Below are 6592 nucleotides of genomic sequence, written 5' to 3' on the forward strand. Positions count from 1 at the left end.
GAAACAGAGAGACAAAGGAGTAATTCATATGCAGAAGATAGCTCCCTATGGGGTGTATCTTCCCTGAGAGGAAGGAGGTGGAGCTCAGCTCTAGTGCTGGCCCTCGCTTCAGAACTCAGACCCCAGGGCCTGGGAAAAACAGCCAAAACAGAAACAACCTAAGTGGAGAATTAAAGGGGCCACACATCCTTACGCCAGTGAGAAGCAACAGGCTGAGAGGTGCCACCTGCTGGGCAGGTTAAGAAAAGCAGAGTGGTTAAAGGCCTCACATGAAAGTCTATCAATCTTCTAAGACACACCCTCAGGGATACTTGACACTGAATACAGCCCCATTCTGAGACCTGAACCCATTCTGGTCTGGGAAAATCTGATTGGGATAACCAAGGAAACAAGATGCCTAGACAACAGAAAACTACAAATTACACTAGGAAAAACAAAGATATGGCACAGTCAAAGGAACAAACTTACATGTCAATTAAGAAACAGTTGATATATTGTTTCACTTTAATGAAAAAATCAATTAAAGATTTTCAAAATAATATGCTAAATCAATTCAAAAACCAAGTCAACAAGTTCAGGGAAGATATGGTGAAAGAGATGAAGGCTATAAAGAAAACACTGGGTGAACATAAAGTAAAAATCAAAAGTTTGAAAAAACAACTTGCAGAATCTATGGAAATGAAAGGCACAACACAAGAGATGAAAAACACAATGGAGACATACAACAGCAGATTTCAAGAGGCAGAAGAAAACATTCAGGAACTGGAGAAAAAGACACCTGAAATCCTAAACACAAAACAACAGATAAGGAAAAGAATGGAAAAATCTGAGCAACATCTCAGGGAATTGAATGACAACATGAAGCATGTGAATGTACGTGTCATGGATGTACCAGAAGGAGAAGAGAAGGGAAAAGGGGCAGAAGCAAAAATACAGGAAATAACCACTGAAAATTTCCCATCTCTTATGAAAAACATAAAAATACAGATCCAAGAAGCAGAGTGTACCCAAAACAGAATAGAACTGAATAGACCTATGCCAAGACACTTAATGATCAGATTATCAAATGTTGAAGACAAAGCAAGAATCCTGAAAGCAGCAAGAGAAAGTGATCCATCACAAATAAAGGAAGCTTGATAAGACTATATGCAGATATCTCAGTAGAAACTATGGAGGCAAGAAAGCAGTGGTGTGATATATTTAAGATACTGAAAGAGAAAACCCACCAAGCAAGAATCCTATATCTAGCAAAACTCTCCTTCAAATATGAGGGAGAGTTTAAAATATTCTCTGACAAACATACAATGCAAGAGATTGTGAACAACATACCTGCTTTACCAGAAATACAAAAGGGAACACTGCAGACAGATAGGAAAAGAGAGGAGTGAAAGGTTTGGAACACAATTTTTGGTGATTGTAGCACAACAATGAAAGTACACTGAACAAAGATGACTGCCAGTATGGTTGAAAGAGGAAGGTTAGGAGCATGTGAGACACCAGGAGGAAAGAGGAAAGATAAAGACTGGGACTGTATAACTCAGTGAATCCTAGAGTGCTCAACAGTTGTGATAAAATGTACAAATATGTATTTACATGAGGGAGCATAAATGAATGTCAACCTTGCAAGGTGTTAAAAAATGGGGTGGCATTGGGGAAAAAATACAACCAATGCAAACTAGAGATGATAGTTCACAGAAACATTGTATTATGCTTCCTTTAATGTAGCAAAGTCAATATACCAAAGCTAAATGCCTATAAGAGGGGTTTATAAGGGAGGGGTATAGGACTCGGCATTGTTGATGTTGTCTGACTCTTTTATTGTATTTTAGTTTGACTCTATCTTTCCTTTTGTTGCTTTTTAGCTGTCATTTTTTCTTTCTTTTACTTTTTCTTTTGTCTCTGTTCCTTCTTTGACTCTTCCTCTTTCCTTGTGGAAGAAATGGAGATGTCCTAATATAGATAGTGGTGATGGTGATGAATGCATAAATACATGATTATACAGGAAACCATTGTTTACTTAGGATGGAATGTATGGTGGGTGAACAAAACTTACTTAAAACAAAAAACAGGTTATGAAGAAAACTTGAGGGCACTATATTGAGTGAAATAAGCCAGATACATAAGGACAAATATTGTATGGTCTCACTGATATAACTAATTATAATATATAAACTCATAGACATGAAGTATAAGTTACCAGGATATAGAATGAGGCCAAAGAATTGGGAGCAGTTGCTTATTATGAGCAGAATGTTTAACTAGATTGAACTTAAGTGTTTGGAAATGGACAGAGGAGATGGTAGCATGTTATTTTGAGAATAACTAACTGTGCTGAATGGTGTGTGAATGTAGTATAAAGGGGAAGCTTAGAGTCACATATGTCACAAGAAGAAAAGTTGGAGGTTAAAATATGGGAGTGTATGAAACAGTGAATCTTGTGGACAATGTCCATGATTAACTGTTCAAATGTTAGAAATCACTTTCATGAAATAGAACAAGTGTATGACACTATAACTAGAAGTTAATAATAGAGGGGTATATAGGGAAAAATATACCTATTGCAAGCTATGTACTGCAGTTTGTAGTATTTTAACATTCTTTCATCAACAGTAACAAATATACTATACCAGTACCATAAGTCAATAATGGAGGGGGTAGTTAGGTGTATGGGAGGATTTGAGTTTTCTTTTTTGTTTTTATTTCTTTTCTGGAGTAATGAAAATATGTTCTAAAAATTGAAAAAAATTGAAAAAAAATTAATTGTGGTGATGGATGCACAGCTGTACGATGGCACTTTGGATGGTATGTGAACAATCTCAATAAAACTGAATTTTTAAAAAAGAATACTATAAAAAACTCTATGCCAACAAACTAAATATTCTAGGGGAAATGTACAATTTCCTGGAAACAGATGAACAGCCTAGACTGACATGAGAAGAAATAGAAGACCTCAACAAACTAATCACAATAAAAGAGATACAGTCATCCAAAGTCTACCTACAAGGCCATATGATGAAAGGAAACCAGAGGTAAACAGCTACCAAAAACTACTCTCCAGAGATTCAACCAAAAAAAGGACAATTCTGAATAGTTTCAAACTTTGGTGGAGGACATAGACTGGAGATGGAAAGTGAAGATACTGAATTCAAGAAAGAGAATAAATATCAGGTAGAAATCTTTCAGCACAGACCAACCAGTCCTCTCCCCTGTCCCTCACTCAGGCTCAGTGCAAAAAAGGCACAGAATCAGCAGATGGGAACCCTCCCATCAGGTTCACAGTTTTTGAAAACTCTCACAGCACTAAGACATCCCCCACTGTTTGAAGATCCTGGGGACAGGAGAGGACATTTCAAGGTCCAGGTCAGTAAGGGACAAAGAGAATGAGGACATGTGGAAAGAGACTGTATTTCCAGCCCTGGGTTGGAAAACTCTTCTCCCACACTTGAGGGAAGCAGCAGCTGGTGGCCATTTCCCTGCCTTGAGGATGGCTGGAGTATGTGTCAGCTGAGAGAATACTCTGCCACAGGTGTAGCCCCACATCCAGTCAGATTTTGGCCAGCAATTTGAAGGCATAGGAATCCTGCAGTTTCAGCTCACCTGTGCAGACTCAGCCTGTGCTCAGAGGCAAAGCAGCCTCTGAAGACAATAAAGTTATGGAACAGTGCCATCTTCTGCACAGTCTGGAGAGTTCTAGGGACCCAGACCCTTTCTTAGGACCACAGGAACTGGTCTACACACCCTAAACAGAAACCCAGTCCAGTTTTGGCTGAGAAATATGTATAATCAAACTGTCAAAGCAGGGCTCTAAAATGAACCCAGGTCTTGTTCACCAGTGGAAAACAGAGCACCACTGGAAGCCAGCAGATCTATATTACCATGCAGTGAACTTTCTGGGATGCCCAGTGCTTACCTCCCATCCCTGTGGCAGGCCATGGTGGGTGCTTGATTTGGGGGTAAGATGGGGGACAGAGCCAAATTTGAAAACTGGCCAGTGAGAGAAGCAAAGAAATAGTGAGATCAAAGAAAACCCAAGGCAAAAGAGAGAAAACAATGCCCAGAAAAAAACTAATAAAGAAAATCAGATGCCTAGACAGCAAAAAAATGAGACACACCAGGAAACATGAAGATATGACCCAGTCAAGGAGATTAACTAACACTTCAACTGAGATTCAAGAGTACAAACAACTAATTAAAGATGTTGAAGCAAATCTTCTAAACCAAATCAATGAGTCAAAAGAAAATATTACAAAAGAGATGAAGGATATAAAGAAGACACTGAGTGACCATAAGGGAGAATTCATAAGCTTGAAGAAACAAATGGCAGACTTTATGGGAATGAAAGGCACAATAAAAGAGATAAAGAAACACAATGGAGACATACAACAGCAGACTTGGAGAGGCAAAAAACAAGGATTACTGAACTAGAACACAGGACATCTGAAATCCTGCACACGAACAGATAGGGAAAAGAATGGAAAAATATGAACAGGGGTTCAGGAGACTGAATGACAATATGCAGCACATGAATATATATGTTATATGTGTCCCAGAAGGAGAAGAAAAGGGAAAAGGGGCAGAAAGAATAATAGAGGAAATAATCAATGAAAACTTCCCAACTCATATGAAAGACATAAAATTACAGGTCCATGAAGCACAGCATATCTCAAACAGAATTGATCTAAATAGAAATATCCAAGACACTTACTAATCATATTGTCAAATGTCAAAGACAAAGAGAGAATTCTGAAATCAGAAAGAGAAAAGCAATCCAACACATATAAGAGAAGCACAATAAGACTAAGTGTGGATTTCTCAGTGGAAACCATAGAGGCAAGAAGGCAGAGGTATTATATATTCAAATACTGAAAGAGAAAAACTTCCAGCCAAAAATCCTATATCCAACAAAACTGTCCTTCAAAAATGAAGGAAAGTTTAAAATACTTACAGGTAAACAGACACAGAGGTGTTCATGAACAAGAGACCTCCTCTACAGGATATGCTAAAGGAAGTGCTACAGAGAGATAGGAAAAGACAGGCAAGAGAGGTTTGGAGAGAGTGTAGAAATGAAGATACCAGGAGACAGAAAGGGAGTAAAGATTGGGACTATGATATTGAAGGAGTATGGAATGTTCAACAGGATTGATTGTATATATCCAGAAATGGATAGCACAATACTGGGTGATGGTAGCAAAATATTGTAAGTACACTGAAAAAAAAGATGACTGTGAGTATGGTTTAAATAGGAAGGTTAGGGTAGGACATCAGAAGGAAAGATAGAAGATAAAGACTGGGACTGTATAACTTAGTGAAACTTAGAGTTGTTAATGATTGTGGTTAAATGTACAAATATAAGAATGTTTTTACATGAGGAAGAATAAATGAATGCCTACTTTGCAAGTCATTGAAAATGGGATGGTATTGGGGAAAAATACAATCAATGCAGACAAAAGTCTATACTTAACAGTAACATTGTAATATGCACCCATTGATTGTAGCAAAGGCAATATACCAAAACTAAATATCTATAAGGGGAGGATATAAGGGGGTGGTATAGGATTCTTGGCATTGGTGGTGTTGGTCTGACCTTTTAATTCTTTTAATTTTATTTTTTCTATTGTTGCCTTTGTCATTTTTCTTTCTTTTTCTTTTTACTTTTTCTGCCTCTTCCTCATTCTTTGCAGAAGAAATGGAAATGTCCTCATATACACACTGGTGGTGAATGCATAACATATGTGATTATATAGGGAACTATTGGTTGTTGAATTAGGAGGGAATGTATGGCATATGAATAAAGCCATCTAAAAATAAGCAGAGAGATACAAGTGCTGGAGAAAATGTGAACAAAAGGATGTGCCTAATCACAGTTGGTGGGGAAGGAGAATGGTGCAGCCCATCTGGAGGGCAGTATGGTGGTTCCACAGGAAGCTAAGCATGGGGTTACCATATGATCCTGCAACTTCGTTATTGGATACATATTTGGAAGAACTGAAAAGAAGCATATGAATGGACATTTTCAGAGTGGGGTTTATGGTGGCTTTATTCATGATTCATAGTGGATGAAGGTGGCCTAAGGGTACATTGATGAACAGAATGGTGAACTGCGGTGTATACATACAATGGAATATTGTGCTGCTACAAGAAAGAATGAAGTTGTGAGGCATGTAACTAGGTGAATGAACATTGAGGACACTATGTTGAGAGAAATAAACCAGAAATGAAAAGCAGACATTATAACAATTCACTAATATTGACTAACTATAATTTTCAATCTCTGACAATTAAATCTGAGAGCATAGGTTATCAGGGGAAGGCTTATTGTAAAGGTTCCTAGATTGTAAACTCTTATAGCAGTTACACCTATTCCTGAGTTGTAAGGGCTATTTCTAAATTCTAAGATGCTGAGTTCCTTGTGTATAACCTGGTTGGTCCCTGGAACTTTGGGTACCTGTGTGAAACCTGAGACTCAGAGCCTCATAGCTATGAAAGTTAGCATTACCTATACAGCAAATGTTAACGAGTCTGAAAATGAGATCAGACTTCAGTTAGAGATATGAATGAAATGGACTTGGTTAGGACTAAGTTGAAGTGGACT

This window comes from Choloepus didactylus, chromosome X (assembly GCF_015220235.1).
Source record: "Choloepus didactylus isolate mChoDid1 chromosome X, mChoDid1.pri, whole genome shotgun sequence".
In the NCBI taxonomy this organism is placed as follows: Eukaryota; Metazoa; Chordata; class Mammalia; order Pilosa; family Megalonychidae; genus Choloepus; species Choloepus didactylus.